The sequence below is a fragment of the Rhincodon typus genome, chromosome 13 (assembly GCF_021869965.1).
Source record: "Rhincodon typus isolate 14 chromosome 13, sRhiTyp1.1, whole genome shotgun sequence".
Lineage (NCBI taxonomy): Eukaryota > Metazoa > Chordata > Chondrichthyes > Orectolobiformes > Rhincodontidae > Rhincodon > Rhincodon typus.
Genome location: NC_063344.1, coordinates 3,071,261 through 3,088,442, shown reverse-complemented (window position 1 = coordinate 3,088,442; position 17,182 = coordinate 3,071,261). Strand labels below are relative to the sequence as shown.

The 17,182-nt window shown below is 44.4% G+C and overlaps 1 long non-coding RNA gene across 1 annotated transcript; it reads left to right on the top strand.

Annotated features, from left to right (window-relative positions):
• Positions 1-9,414: 9,414 nt before the first annotated feature.
• Positions 9,415-16,536, top strand: LOC125484657. Its single transcript, XR_007263468.1, has 3 exons — positions 9,415-9,529; positions 12,541-12,737; positions 16,430-16,536. It is a non-coding gene; the product is annotated as an uncharacterized LOC125484657 (long non-coding RNA).
• Positions 16,537-17,182: the final 646 nt, after the last annotated feature.

Here is a 17,182-nt window from a genome sequence, read left to right as displayed (position 1 = left end):
TGTTCTTACTGAAATAAAAATAATGCTCACATTGTTTCTCACTGACGTTCAAGTAGGAGATCTGCCCCATGAATGGATATTACTTCCTGCTATAAACCAACCTTCATCCCTGACTCTCAACACCATAATTCTGATGGATGAAGATTTTCAGCTTTAACAACTTGAATATTTGTATTACAAACTCTCTTGGTTTGGAAATCTCACAAATAATAGAATATTTCTGCTAAAGTTGAGTCCCCTCAACGGAACAGTTTTTACTTTTTCTGGGAGAAAACGGAAACTTGCCTCTGAACTCAACTCTGAATTCTTTCAGAGATAGCAGGAACTGCAGATGCTGGAGAATCTGAGATAACAAGGTGTAGAGCTGGATGAACACAGCAGGCCAAGCAGCATCAGAGGAGCAGGAAGGCTGACGTTTCGGGTCGAGACCATTCTTCAGAAATGGGGGAGGGGAAGGGGGATCTGAAATAAATAGGGAGAGAGGGGGAGGCGGATAGAAGATGGATAGAGGAGAAGATAGGTGGAGAGGAGACAGACCGGTCAAAGAGGCGGGGATGGAGCCAGTAAAGGTGAGTGTAGGTGGGGAGTTAGGGAGGGGATAGGTCAGTCCAGGGAGGACGGACAGGTCAAGGGGGCGGGATGAGGTTAGTAGGTAGGAGATGGGGGTGGGGCTTGAGGTGGGTGGAGGGGATAGGTGGGAGGAAGGACAGGTTAGGGAGGCGGGGACGAGCTGGGCTGGTTTTGGGATGCGGTAGGGGGAGGGGAGATTTTGAAGCTTGTGAAGTCCACATTGATACCATTGGGCTGCAGGGTTCCCAAGCGGAATATGAGGTGCTGTTCCTGCAACCTTCAGGTGGCATTGTTATGGCACTGCAGGAGGCCCAGGATGGACATGGCGTCTGAGGAATGGGAGGGGGAGTTGAAATGGTTCGCGACTGGGAGGTGCAGTTGTTTAGTGCGAACTGAGCGTAGGTGTTCTGCAAAGCGGACCCCAAGCCTCTGCTTGGTTTCCGCGATGAACATCTGCTTGATGTGGAAAGTCTTCTTGGTGCCTGGGATGGGGGTGAGGGGGGAGGTGTAGGGGCAGGTGTAGCACTTCCTGCGGTTGCAGCAAGTGGTGGGGCTGGAGGGGAGTGTGGAGCGGACAAGGGAGTCACGGAGAGAGTGGTCCCTCCGGAAAGCAGATAAGGGTGGGGAGGGAAAAATGTCTTTGGTGGTGGGGTCGGATTGCAGATGGCGGAAGTGTCGGAGGATGATGCATTGGATCCGGTGGTTGGTGGGGTGGTACGTGAGGACGAGGGGGATTCTGTTTTGGTTGTTATTGCGGGGAGGGGGCGTGAGAGATGAGTTGCGGGAAATGCAGGAGACACAGTCAAGGGCGTTCTCGACCACTGAGGGGGGGATGTTGCGGTCCTTGAAAAACGAGGACATCTGCGATGTACGGGAGTGGAATGCCTCATCCTGGGAGCAGATGTGGCGGAGGCGAAGGAATTGGGAATAGGGGATGGCATTTTTGCAGGAAGGTGGGTGGGGAGGAGGTGTATTCTAGGTAGCTGTGGGAGTCGGTGGGCTTGAAATGGATATCGGTTTCTAGGTGGTTGCCAGAGATCTACATCGGGGAAACCAAGCGGAGGCTTGGGGACCGCTTTGCGGAACACCTACGCTCGGTTCGCACTAAACAACTGCACCTCCCAGTCACAAACCATTTCAACTCCCCCTCCCATTCCTCAGACGACATGTCCATCCTGGGCCTCCTGCAGTGCCACAACGATGCTACCCGAAGGCTGCAGGAACAGCAACTCATATTCCGCTTGGGAACCCTGCAGCCCAATGGTATCAATGTGGACTTCACAAGCTTCAAAATCTCCCCTCCCTCTACCGCATCCCAAAACCAGCCCAGCTCGTCCCCGCCTCCCTAACCTGTCCTTCCTCCCACCTATCCCCTCCACCCACCACAAGCCCCACCCCCATCTCCTACCTACTAGCCTCATCCCGCCCCCTTGACCTGTCCGTCCTCCCTGGACTGACCCATCTCCTCCCTAACTCCCCACCTACGCTCACCTTTACTGGCTCCATCCCCGCCTCTTTGACATGTCTGTCTCCTCTCCACCTATCTTCTCCTCTATCCATCTTCTATCCGCCTCCCCCTCTCTCCCTATTTATTTCAGATCCCCCTTCCCCTCCCCCATTTCTGAAGAAGGGTCTAGGCCCGAAACGTCAGCTTTCCTGCTCCTATGATGCTGCTTGGCCTGCTGTGTTCATCCAGCTCTACAGCTTGTTATCTCAGATTCTCCAGCATCTGCAGTTCCTACTGTCTCTTCCATCCATGGACTCCATTTACACGGCTCGCTGCTGCGGAAAGGCTCCCCACATCACCAAAGACCCATCGCACCCCAGTAATGATCTCCTACAGCCTCTTCTATTAGGCAGAAGGTACAGAAGCTTGAACACATGCACCAGCAGGTACGGGAACAGCTTCTTCCCTACCATAATTACATTGATGAATGGACCTCTCTAACTTTAAATAATACTGATCTTGCTAATGTTTTTCATGCCTTGCGCATATCCTGTGCTGTGTAACCTGTATGCCTTACTCTGTCCAAACTTCTTTCAGCCTATAATCTGTATGTCCTTGCTGACTATGATCGACCTGTACTGCTCATAAACAAAACTTTTCACTGTACTTAGGTAATATAATAAATCAAATCAATCAATCAATCAATCAATCAACTATGTTGAAAGAATTCTTTGAATTCCCTATCAGGTCTATTACTGACAATTGGATTTTCCCAGTTTATTCAGATTCAAGCCACCCATAATTATCGCCATCCCTTTATCACAAGCACCCAGCATTTCTCCTTGGATATTTTCAATGGACAGGAGTGTTTAGATACTTGTCATACAAGGATGTTGGGAGTAGATTGGAATGTGTGATTTGAAACATAAGCAGATGAGTCATGAACTTATTGAATGGCAGAACAACTTGAGGAGCCAAACAGTCAACTGCAGCTCCTATTTTCTCTGATCGACAGTGTCATTACTGTAGGGGGTCATGTATACCATTCCCTCGAGTGTCCTCTTTCGCATACTATCCATCTTCTTCACCCAAACTATTCTACATCCTAATCTCCTGAAACAAGGTCTCTCTAACCATTTTCCCCAATCCAATCCTTGATTGACAGTGCTAGCACTCCATCTTTATCTAGCTTCCTGTTTACCTCAAATATCAGAATGCCCTCCAATATTCGGAATCTAGACCTTGTCATCCTGCAGCCACCTCTCCATTATGGCTATCAAATTATATTTATATATGTCAAGGTGTGCAATCAACTTGTTTGCTTGTTATAAATTTTACGCACATTCAGATACTGAGCCTCTATATGGCCTGGAGAAGGATGTAGAGAGATAAATGCCCTTTTCCATCTCTGGTGGATGAAACAGATTGAGATTTCAGATTAAGAGACAACAAGGTGCAGGGCTGGATGAACACAGCAGGCCAAGCAGCATCATAGGAGCAGAGAGGCTGACGTTTCGGGCCTCGACCCTTCATCGATTTCAGATTTATGCTTCCAGATTGTTAGAGTCTCCATTCATGCCTATCATCCTGTACAATTAGATGACGGTTGATCTGTGCCTTATCGCTATCTGTAAACCATGGCTCCCGTGGCACTTCACAAAAAACTTAATAATGTATGTTCTGAAATTTTGAATTCTCCAAGCTTCAACTTCTATTTGGAGAAAAGAATTTTAAAATTCCACTGCCTATTGAATTGCCTTCTGTCATTATTCCAAATGATTTGAGTTTTAATTTTAAGAGATTACACTCACATTCCTCCAAGGGGAAATAATTCCAAATCTGCTAATCTCAAACTGTTCAATTAAAATATTATGTCATCTTCGATATTCAAGTCAACATAAGCTGGGTCTGTGCAACCTCTCTCATAATTTTACGATTTAAAGCTTTGTCATTCTGCCAGGTTTTTGCTGCATTTCCATCCAAGGTTAGAATATCTTTTCTGAGGTGTGGTGCCAAATCTGAATGCCATTCTCCACATGAGGTCTAACCACATCTCTGTACAGCTCTAATATAAGTCCATATTCTTCAGCACTCTTGAGATAAAGGCAAAAATGTTCCATTCATCCTTTTAACTTGTTGTTCACTGAGCTGCCCACTAAGTTTTAATTATGTTTTTTACACAGAACCCTAATTCACTCTGCTTGTCAACAGTAATATTTTTGACCTTTAAAAAATAGTCTGATTAACCTTCTCAGTTCAAAATTGGGACAGTTTCCAAAATTAGTCTTGCTCTGCTGTAGATTTTCATAATCAATCTATCAAAGTTGTTTTGTTGGCAAGATAGCAAAAATCACAGTTAAGCCAAACTCCAAGACATGTACACATTTCTAGTCAGCTATGGCCGTATACATTTATGAAGTATTTCTTAAAAATCAATTATTTTTCATTTTGACTTTGAGTAGACTAAACTCAAGCATGAACAGAGTTACTATTTTTCAGTACAGTTCTGTGTACCACATCATTTAGCAATAAGCCAGAAAGTGTTAACTATTTCCTTTGTCCTGGTTGATGTCAGCGATAGCAATGGTTGGGATACATAACTGACCTTCCTGCTCCTGGTCTCAGTAATCAATACAATATTAGCCGAGGGTCCATCTTTGTGTGAAATTAGGTAAAGAGTTGAAATCAACACAGACAGCCTTCATTGTTAAATAATTGAATGGCAGTCATTGCCTAGCCTCCAAAGTAAAGTGGGGTAACACACTGCGATTGCCACCAGTGGAAGTGAATTCTAACTGGAGCCAACATTGTCAGGAGAGGAAGGAGAACAGCTTTCAAAGGGATATTGAAAAAGCAAATTATGAATCGATAATAAATGAAACTCAATTCATCAGCACACAGGAGGATTCAATGGTGACTCCCTGACAAGGAGAATTTGCTCACTTGTTGTTTTGATTACAAAATAGATACTCAGTCTACAGGAAAATAATGATTTTTGCTCGTATGTTGTCTTTACAATCAGGATGTCCCAAAATTCTTTACAACCAAATCAGTATTTTTTTAAAAATGTTGTTACTTTTGTAATTATTACACTTCCCATGGGATTCTGACATCCCATAAGGCATAAGCTTCCCCATGTCTCGGAGTCTGAGTGGAGTCATCCTTAGTCAAGTCAAGGTGCACAGCTGTCAATGAGGGATCCCCACACAGTCTGTCAACGACAATGTCAAGGCAAGGGCTTGAACATAGTCAGTGGGCCATGGGGATTCTCATTATTATGGGCTGGGGAGTGCACCTCAGGCAGTTCTGCAGCTCCTGAACAACCAAAGCAAGGATTAGAGGTAAGTCAATCAAGGAGCTGCACAGAGATCAGTCCAAGGTCTGCTCACTGATCAGACACGTTAGTCAGGGGGTGAGCCATGGTCAGTGCTGGGGGTCTGTTCACAGAGAGTCAAAGGGAGTTATCAGGAGACACAGCTGCGAAAGGAGAGTTTGGAAGTCATTTGTAGGGATTGGAGGTAGCAAGCTGGGTTGCAGAGTGGATAACAAACTGCTAAGGGGTGGGGTGGGTGTCAACTTTACATATCAGTATGGGAGACAATAGATCAAATGAGGACAGCCACCGCTCCCCCTCCCTTTTTTGTTCCTTTGTGGGGGGACATTGTACATCACCCGTGGGTGGCACTAGGCTGCAGATGTGGGGCTCAGGGGGTAAACTGTGGAGACGAAGATTTAAATGAAAGAGTCGGGTGGGATTGTGTGGGAGTTCAGAACAGATAGAGCCAATAGGAAGTGCAAGGGAGAAAGGAACATGAAGGTTTGGGGAGGCACCTAGGTTCGCTGAGCCTGGGACTCTGTGAATTCTGACCTGTGCTTTTTTATCTCCCTGTGGGAGCAAGCTTCAGTTATTCCTGATGTGAGACCTTTGAAAGGGAGACTGCATTAATCAGTCACTTCCACAGAACAGGTTTAAGACTTCTGTAATCATAGAACTCTGTGTGTAAACTGCAGGCAGGGGTCAACTATGTTCAAAATAAATCAAGCCCATGAGGGCCCCTCTTGTGGCACAGTGGTAACTACTCACCCTCCCAGCCTGATCATTAGCAACTCCTTTGTCTGTCCAACTGTCTTTCTCTCTCTTTGGGCTCTATCCTATCATTTACTCCCTACCCCACCCACCTCCCTATTTTCTGCATATAAACTGGCGTTTTCCCACAACCATCAGTTCTGAGGAAGGGTCACCAGACCCGAAATGTTAACTCTGTTTTCTCCTTCACAGATGCTGCCAGACCTGCTGAGCTTTTCCAGCAACTTTGTTTTGTTCTTTACAAGAATGATCCTGGGGATGAAGGGCTTGTCATTTGAGGAATGGTTGAGGACTCTGGATCTGAACTCAATGGAGTTTAGATGGATGAGGAGGTATCTCATTGAAACTTAGAATACAAAGAGGCCTGGATAAAGTGGACATGGAGAACACATTTCCACCAGTCGGAGAGACTAGGACCCAAAGGCACAGCTTCAGCATGAAGGGACGACCCTTTAGAGCTGAGATGATGAGGAATTTCTTCAGCGAGAGGGTGGTGAATCTATGGAGCTCATTACCACAGAGGGCTGTGGAGGCCAAGTCATTGAGTGTATTTAAGACAGAGATAGATAGGTTTCTTGATTAGTAAAGGGATCAAAGGGTTACAGGGAGAAGGCAGTAGAATGGGGTTAAGAAACATCAACCATGATCGAAAGGTGGAGCAGATGAACATGTGTGTGTGTGGTTGTGTGTGGGAGTCTGTGTGTGTGTGTGTTTGAGGGAGAGACAGATTATGTGTGTGCGACACACACACTCTCTCTCCCACACACACACACAAGCACTCTCTCTCACACACACACACACACACATATAAATCTATGGGATGAATTTGAGTTCGCAGATTTATAATTTGTAATACATTCTATTTTGTTCAAAAAGCACACAATTTGTAAACAGTCAATGTGGCATTTTATAAATTCCTACTGTGGAAATAAAACCAGTGTGATTCCAAGTTAAAACACAGACAGATTCTAAACAAGGCCTCACACCTAAAATGCATTGTCTGACCTGAGATGTCACCTCTTGTATGCACTGACAAAACCTTTAGTTATCTCAGGGCAGTGACTTGAAAGAAATTCTGGGATTTGCATATTAATCAATCGAAGCCTGCATCTCATTTCCAACTGATTAAAGATTTAATCTTAGGTTTGTTCTATGACCCTTTGATCTTTTACTTATAAATTCAGTGTCTGATGCTACCTCTCTCGCTAACACCTGAAGAAGGAGCAAGACTCCAAAAGCTTGTGATTTTTGACCTTTTCCTTAACAAAACCATGCTGACCATCCTGATTAATTCATGACTCTCCAGGTAATAGTTAATCCTATCTCTCAGTATTGATTTTAGTAATTTGTCCAACTAAGATCAGACTGATTGGCCTATAATCATTTGGCCTGCACTTTCACACATTTTGAATAATGCTTCAACAATCACTGACCTAAACATGTGGATGCTCTGTTTGATTGGCACTACATCCACAAGCATCCACTCCCTCCACCACCGATATTCAGTAACAGCAGTGTATACTATCTCTAAGGTACACTGCAGAAATTCACCAAAGATCCTCAGACAGCACCTTCCAAACCCCCGACCACTTCCATCTAAAAAGGCAGCAGATACATGGGAACACCACCCTCTGTAAGTTCCCCTCCAAGCCACTTACCATCCTGACTTGGAAATATATCGCTGTTCCTTCACTGTCACTGGGTCAGAATTCCGGAATTCCCTCCTTAATGACATTGTGGATCAACCCACAGCAGGAGGACTGCAGCGGTTCAAGAAGGCAGCTCACCACCACCTTCTCAAGGGCAACTAGGGATGGGCAATAAATGCTGCCCCAGCCAGCGAGGGAATTAAAAAAGACCAATATGTTATAGGCATAGCTATCATCTGCTGGATTCAATTGATCTGAAACAAGAAATGTACAAATATTAAGATTGTTCATTAATTTTTTTCCATTGATGGGATGAGGGCATCGCTAGCCGGGCAGCATTTATTGCTCATCCCTAATTGCCCAGAGGGCAGCTAAGAGTCTACTGTGTGTCTGGACTCACATGTAGGCCAGACCAGGTAAAGATGGCAATTTCCTTCCCTAAAGGACATTAGTGAATCCAGAATTGTTTTTCAGTTTACCTTGTTGAGGTTCCAATAAGCATTAGGACAGGGAAACAGAGGCCAGGCAGTATGGGATTGTTAGCTGTCGAGACAAGAGCAACTTTCAGAACAAAAACAGGAAGATCAGAAGTCACACAACACCAGGTTATAGTCCAATAGGTTTATTTGAAAACACAAACTTTCGCAGCAAAAACAGCAAGTGCTGGAGAAACTCAGCAACTCTGGTAGCATCTGTCAAAGTTCAGAAGAAGAGTCACATCAGACTGTGCAAACACTGACCCTGTTTTTCTCTCTTTCCAGAGATATTGCCAGACCCGCAGAGTTTCTCCAGCGATTTGTTTTTATTTCAGATTTCCAGCATCATCAGTATGTTTATTTCTTTTTATTTCACAGCAGATCAGCTAGTTCTGTAAAAAGCATGGCGCATTATTCAGCAATATGTAACTGTGTGTATCAGCGAGGGTGCAGTCATCCGGTCTGACTCCCGCTTAACCTCGGTGTTATATGAGAGAGCCCCTGTTCTCGGATTAGCCTGAGGTTTACACACGGACCGAGCTGGGGTCAGAGCAGCCCACCTTCCGGGCACTGCCACCTCCTGCTGCTCGCTCTGGGAATGACCACAGCGGGGGGGGGGGGGGGGTCACTTGGCCAGAACATCCTCAGATCAACGGGACTCCTGCAGCCTGTGGGAGAGGGACATTCATGGAAGAGGAATGAGGAGGGGATAAATCCAAAGTGAAGGAGGGAGAACCGCGAAGTGAGACAGAAATATAGACAGAGAGAGAAACCCAGAGTGAGAGAGATGGAGAGAGTAATACAAACTGAGAAGGAAAGAGAAAAGTGAGGAATGGAGAGAGGATTACAAACTGCAATGAGAGAGTGTCCATTGCTGTAAAATGTGTTGAGGCTGGGTTTGCTGGGTATCTCTGGGAAAGGAGATGACAGTCAATGAGTTAAGTTTAATCTCAAATCAAAGTTGCACGCTGACCAACATCAAGAGCTGCCTGCTGTCAGTGGACAAAACCAGCAAATTTATATTTAAATCCGGCCTTTCTATTGAAAAAGCCGAGACATCCACAAACACCGGGCAGCGCTGGCTCCGCCCCACTAGATACACTCTTTGAGTTTTGTTCCCATCGCAACTGGTTGCAAAACACAAACCCCAACCATAACAATCCTCTTCAATCCAATCCAGAGGCAGCTGGACTATGCAAAACGGTCGCGTTGTGTTAAAAATATAAAACGAAACAGATATTACCAATTTGTTTCGCCCCGTGGACTTTCATTAACCACTGCCATAACTATAATAACCTGAGTGAGTTAAAACACTTTCTTTACTCGATGTCAGTGGAAATGGGTGTGATTGGGGAGGTGGTGTAGGAGGGCAGCTTCCTGCTGCTGGGGTTCCCATGTGTCTGATATCATTGACCTGGTGGGTACCAGAGGTTGAGAGTTTTGGAAGGTGCTGTCTGAGGATGTTTGGTGAACTTCTGCACTGCATCCTGTACATTATGTATACTGGTGCTACCAAGTGTTGGTGATGGAGGGAGTGGATGCTGGAGGGAGTGGATGTGGTGCCAATCAAACGAGCTGCTTTGCCCTGGATGGTGTCAAGCTTCTTGACTGTTGTTGGGGCGGCACCCATCCAGGCAAATGGGGAGTATTCCATCACACTCCTGACTTGTGCCTTGTAGATGGTGGACAGGCTTTCGGGAGTCAGGAAGTGAGTTATTGGTAGAGGGATTGAGTTTCGGAGCCATGAGGTCATGTTGCAGCTGTACAAAACTCTGGTGCAGCCGCACTTGGAGTATTGCGTACAGTTCTGGTCACCGCATTATAGGAAGGATGTGGAAAGGGTGCAGAGGAGATTTACCAGGATGTTGCCTGGTATGGAGGGAAGGTCTTATGAGGAAAGGCTGAGGGTTTTGAGGCTGTTTTCGTTAGAGAGAAGAAGGTTAAGAGGTGACTTGATAGAGACATACAAGGTGATCAGAGGATTAGATAGGGTGGACAGTGGGAGCCTTTTTCCTCGGATGGTGATGGCTAGCACAAGGGGACATAGCTTTAAATTGAGGGGTGACAGATAAAGGACAGATGTCAGAGGTAGGTTCTTTACTCAGAGAGTAGTAAGGGCGTGGAATGCCCTGCCTGCAAAAATAGTAGACTCGCCCACTTTAAGGGCATTTAAATGGTCATTGGATAAACATATGGATGATAATGGAATAGTTTAAGTTAGATGGGCTTCAGATAGGTTTCACAGGTCGGCGCAACATCGAGGGCCGAAGGGCCTGTACTGCGCTGTAATGTTCTATGTTCTATGTTCTACTCGCCGCAGCATTCCTATCCTCTGACCTGCTGTTTAGCCACCCAGGATGTTGATAATGGAGGATTTAGTGATGGTAATGCCATTGAATGTCAAGGGACACTGGCTGGATTGTCTCTTATTAGAGATGGTCATTGCCTGGCATTTGTGTGGCACAGATGTTATTTGCCTCTTGTGAGCCCAAGCCTGGATATTGTCCAGATCTTGCTGCATTTGAACATGGACTCCTTCAGTATCTGAGGACACAGTAAGGACTGAAGATTCTGGAAGCTAGAGTCAATAAAGGTGGAGCTGGAAAAGCATAGCCAGTCAGACAGCACCCGAGGAGCAGGAAAATCAACGTTTCAGGCCAAAACCATTCGTCAGGACTGGGAAGGGGGAGAGGAGCCCAGTAATAAATTGGAGGGGTGGGGCTGGAGGGAGGGTAGGTGGGATGGAGATAGGTGGATGACGGTAGGGGGTTATTGTGGTTGGTCAGTGGGAAGGGTGGAGCAGATAGGTGAGTTGGAAGATGGACAGGTTAGGGGTGGAGGCGTTTTGAAGCTGGTGAAGTCAACATTCAGGCCATTGGGCTGTAAGCTCCCAGGGTGAAATATCAGGTGGTGTTCCTCCAGTTTACGTTTGGCCTCACTCTGACAGTGGAGGAGGCCAAGGATGGACATGTCACCAGGGGAGTGGGACGGGGAGTTAAAGTGGATGGTAAACGGAAGGTCGGGTTGGTTGGTGTGTGCAGAGAGTAGGTGCTCCATGGACCGGTCCCAGAGTCTGTGTTTATAGAGGAGACTACATCGGGAGAAGCGGATACAGTAGATCAGGTCGGATGAAGTGCAGGTGAATCTCTGCTGGATTTGGAAGGATTGTTTGGTGCCTGGGATGAAGGTGAGAGGGGGAGGTGTAGAGGCAGGTGTAGCACCTCCTGCGGTTGCAGGGAAAGGTACTGGGTGTGGTGGAGAGGTTAGTCGGGAGTGTGGAGCTAACGAGGGATTCGCGGAGTGAACAGTCCCTGCAGAAATCGGACAGGAATGGGCAGGGAAACATCTTTTTGTTGGCAGGCTCTGATTATAGGTGACGGAAATGCTGGAGGATGATGCATTGTATTCGGAGGTTGGTGGGGTAGTATGTGAGGATAAAGGGGACTCTATCCTTACTGTTGTTGGGGAAATGGGGTTTCACGGCAGAAGCGTGGGTGATGGGGGTGATGCGGTTGAAGGCATCTTTAATTACAGAGGAGGGGAAACTATGGTCCCTAAAATAGGAGAATATCTGGGATGTCCTGGAGTAGAATGCCTTATCCTGGGAGCAGATGCGGTAGAGGCAGAGGAATTGTGAGTATGGGATAGCAATTTTTGCAGGTGGGTGAGTGAGAAGAGTATCTGAGGAGGTATTAAACGTCGCTGAACATTGTGCAATCATCAGCAAACGTCCCCACTTCTGACTTTGTGATGGAGGGAAGGTCATTGATAAAGTGGCTGAAGGTGGTTGGGCCTGGGACACAACCCTGAGGAATTCCTGCAGAGATGTCCTGGAGCCGAGATGACTGAGCTCCAATGACCACAACCATCTTCCTATGTGCCAGGTATGACTCTAACCAGCAGAGACCTTTCCCTGTGATTCCCACTGATTCCAGTTTTGCTAGGGCTCCTTGATGCCACATTCGGTCGAAAACAGCCTTGATATCAAGGGCTGTCACTTTCACCTCCCCTTTGGAATTCAGGTCCTTTGTCCATGTTTGAACCAAGGATGTAATGAGGTCAGGAGCTGAGTGGCCTTGGCGATAGAGCCCCCATCATTGAGGATGAGGTTCTCTGCTTAAATAGGAGCTGGTAGGCGAGGAAGATTACAGATTGTTAACTGCAGTATTGAAAGTGTGGTTGTCTTAGTAACGATGTGTAGAAACACTTTTGTAGTTAGACCGTTGAACTAAACTGTAATGTTGGACTGAATGGCCTAATTCTGCTCCTTTATCTTATCGTTTTACATTGTTTCCTTGTTCTTCTTTCCAGTAAAGATTAAGGAGGAACAAGGAGAAATGAAGAAAATGAAGAAGAAAAAGAATGGAAAGAAACCAAATGTTTCCATCATAATTGAAAAGTTTTTGAAAAGTTACAGATGGCACTGTACTCAGACCTCCAGCGCTGTCAGCTCAATGCTGATACAAAGTCTGCAGAAATGTATTGAAAATGAACATATGCTCACAAAGGTAACCCACATGTTCCAACCCCTACCCCAACCCCTGGCAGTGCTGCCATTCTCACCAAATCTGGGTGGAAATCGGTTTTGAAGCATTCACACCAATCATTTTATCTGTTTATCCCCAACACCATCTGGAAGCATTGTTTCTCACCAAACTGCCATTTGTTTCAACTACTGCATTAACTGCAGGGTGTGCAGAAATGATCCCAGTGTTTTGTTGCTGATCATACCTATGATGACAAAGCAAGGAAATTGTGAACACAAAGACAATCAATTGAATCACACAAGATGTTTAATTTTGGCATCTAATGACTAAAACATGACTTGACGCCATGGCAGTGTTTAGCAGGAAGGAAATCAACAGGGAATATTGATCATCAACATCTTCCCGATGTTTCTGAGAATACTTTCAGGGAGTTGTCCCTTACTGTTGCCAATGGAAGCCATTGGTCCGTATGTACCCTTGTATTCTGCTATTTATCTCTTAATCCTTCTGAAACACAGCTTTCTTCCCTTTCATCCAACAATCAAAAAACCCTGTTGAGGCAAGATCAATTCAACATTTCTCCATCAAGGTCAGTGGATAACTGCAAGGGTATAAAATGCTGCAGAGACTAGGTGGATAAGTGAAGGTAGCCATGGTTGAATTGAACAATGGGATAAGCTGCAGAGGCTTTATGCTCTGCTCCTGTATGTTATAAGCATCCTGCAGGTGTGAATTCATGAAAATAATTGCTTGCCAACAGGTTACACTTTGAAAGCGTGGAGATTTGGTGTGTGCAAACTATGCTTGGCCTGCCCGAAATTGTGAAAGCTCAGTATCTCTGGGAACAAAACATACATTTATTCACCAAATCAGAAATAAAATGCAAAACAGATGGTAGAACAGATGCTCAGAACATGTTACACAAAGAACCCTAAGAAATGGGAAAATCTTACATAAAAAGTTCTCTTGATCACATAAAAATAAAAAAATTATAACATTTAATGCACTAGTTTTGAGGCTGAAACAATTATAATATGAATTTCGCTGAAATGAGAGGTACATTGCCAAACCTTTTGGTCTTGCATTGATCAGGACAAATGCAAGAATGTCAAATTTCAAATGATCACAACCAATTAAGTTACTGGAGGAAATTGTCTTGGTAAGTTGATTCTGAATAATTGAGGCATTGCTATGGAAAAGGCAATGGGGTACTATAGACTCTCCAATGTCCCAGGCAATTTAAGAAATGTGCAATATTTTGTTCACGGAGAACAAGCCCTTCTATATTTTTGCATGTTCCCTTCACCAAGCATGAGTGGGCCATATTAGAAGTTCAATAATTTAAGTTCTTGAATTTGTTATTTGTGTAGCTATTAGCACATGCGGAATTATTCTGCAAGTGCTGCCCAATCACAAAATCACATGTCATAAACAAATGAGGTTCTTATTCTTCTAAAGAAAACTCAATTAGCTTCCAACTGATCACAAGAGACTATAAAATCACAGCTTGTACAAGTCCCTTGATTATATCGCTGCAAGCTGTAATCAAGTTGTAGGGAAACGTACCCAGGTAAAGACACTTGAAATACCAGACCTTTGCAAACAGGCAAAGAAAGTACATGGATTCTAACTTTACAGAGAAACAGCAGATGAGAGGAAAAACTTCAAACGGACTCAGCCTAACTGACTTATTTGTTTTATGCTGCCTTCAATTTCTCAGAAAAAAACACATAATTTTGAGCTTTGAACTGTATAAAGGAACTTGACTAAAGATAGCTAGTATGTTAAACTCCAAGAAAGTAGCTTTAAGAACTGTCCTCAAAGGAGGAAAAAAAAGCCAAAAGAACTGCGGATGCTGTAAATCAGGAACAAAAACAAAGTTGCTGGAAAAGCTCAGCAGGTCTGGCAGCATCTGTGGAGGAGAAAACAGAGTTAATGTTTCGGGTCTGGTGACTGGGAAAACATCAGTTTATATGCAGAAAATAGGGAGGTGGGTGGGGTAGGGAGTAAACGATAAGATAGAGCCCAAATAGAGAGAAAGACAGTTAGACAGACAAAGGAGTTGCTAACGATCAGGCTGGGAGGGTGAATAGTTGTTAATGGGGACTGTTAGTGACTAACAACAGGGGGTGTGTAATGGCAGGCTATGTGGTAACAAGGCCTGGTGTGTGGTGTGGGGGGCTGGGACATGGGGGAGTTTAGGCCCTAAAATTATTGAACTCAATATTGAGTCCGGAGGGCTGTAGGGTACCCAAGCGGAAAATGAGGTATTGTTCCTCCAGCTTGCGTTGGGCTTCACTGGAGCACTGTAGCAAGCCGGAGACAGAGATGTTGGCCAGAGAGCAGGGTGGTGCATTGAAGTGGCAGGCAACAGGTAGTTCAGGACTCAATATAAAACTATAGAAATAGGCTGTGCACTGATTGGGGATGGATTGCACTTTGTGTAATTGTGAAAGTCATTGTCAGTAAAAACCGTTGAGCATGTAAAAGGGGTTGCTTAAAAGCTGCTGTCACCAGTTTTGTATCATCTCCAAAATTAGGATCTGCATTTTCTTCAGGCTTCTTTGTGTGTTCCTGTTTCTTTTATCTGAGCAATGTCAAGGCTCCAATATTAAACATCTTCAAGCGATTTGGAGGAGGCTGTCAGTTGTGATCAGTCAAAATGTGGAAAATATTAACACAATAACAATATTTTTCTTCTGAATAAGATTTTTAAAAGATTTAAAGATTTTTGAAATCGAGTCTGATATGGATCACAAAAGTGGATTATCAAGATAATGAACAAAATGGATTATTTGCAAAAAAAAGTGCAAAATCGTGACGGGGTAATTTTTAATTTTTCCTAAGTACATTCAGTTAAAAAAACATTTAAAAAGTGGTCATGGTATCATCTCAATTCAAATCCTCAGAAGGATGTGTAAAGCTGTTATTTGCACAGGAAAACACATAGACTCAGAAACAAATGACTTCCAAGGAATTCAAGAATAGCTTTAAGAAAACGTTTAATTTTTTTAGTTTATTTCTGGGATGTGGGTATTGTTGGCTAAGCCAGCATTTATTGCCGATCCCTGGTTGCCCTTGAGAAGGTGGTGGTGAGCTGCCTTCTTGAACCACTGCAGTCCTCCTGCTGTGGGTTGACCCACAATGCCATTAGGGAGGGAGTTCCAGGATTTTGACCCAGCAACAGTGAAAGAACAGCGGTATATTTTCAAGTCAGGATGGTGAGTGACTTGGAGGGGAATTTGGAGGTGGTGGTCCTCATATATTTGCTGCCCTTGTCCTTCTAGATGGAAGTGGTCGTGGGTTTGGAAGGTGCTGTCTGAGGATCTTTGGTGAATTTCTGCAGTGCATCTTGTAGATGGTACAGAGATAACAAGGTGTAGAGCTGGATGAACACAGCAGGCCAAGCAGCATCAGAGGAGCAGGAAGGCTGATGTTTCAGGCCTAGACCCTTCTTCAGAAAAGTACACACAGTTGCTACTGAGCGTCGGTGGTGGAGGGAGTGGATGTTTGAATTGCAAGAAGATAGAAGTAGATGATATGAGCCAGGAGGCTGTATTTTAAATGACCATGCTCTGAACCTGTTCTGCCACTTTCAGTAATGCCCATATAGATCATTAAGTTTGAATTTTGGGCTCTATATTAATGTAAACAGTATTTGGATTAAGTGTTAGTCAAAGTTATTGTAACAATACTTTCTGGTTGCTTTACAGTTTATACTTGCACGTCCTGAGGCAACTGCAGTTGATTTGCCACCAGTCACTTTGCAGCCATTGCTAATGACAATCCGAGATGAACGTTACATGTATGGGAAAGAATTGTGTGTCTGGCACATTGCTCTGAACAATGAGGATATAGCAAATTTAGTAAGTAATATTGATTGCACCTCAAGACTAAATGGAACACATGGTTTCAAGAAAGGATCTTATTAAGCTGTATTTCAGATTATGTTGCATGGTTAAATGTTAAAAGACCATCAAATCCTATCCTTGGAGAATGACCGATTGATTGATTTTATTGTCACATGGACCGAAGTACAGTGCAAAGCTTTGTTTACGAGCGGTACAGGCAGATCATAGTAAGCAAGGATGTACAGATCAACAAGACTTAGACAGAGGCATACAGGTTACGTTGCACAGGGTGTGCACTAGGCGAGATCAATGTTAGCAAGATCAGCATTATTTGAGGCTACAGCGTCCATTCATCAGTCCTAATGCAGCAGTAATCAATCACACAGAAGTAGAGCTACTTTCACAGTTCCACTGCTATTTCTTCATGGTAGAATATAAATTATTTTTAAGGCAAAGCCATTGAACTTGGGGAGAGGAATAAGAAGGGCACAAATTAAAATGACATGTGTGGGTGTCATGGTGTCATCGTTTTGACTGGGTCTGTACTTACTTGTGAATTTTAACTTTTTATTAAACTTTTAGATTCAATTATCTCCTCATAGAATTAAAAATCCA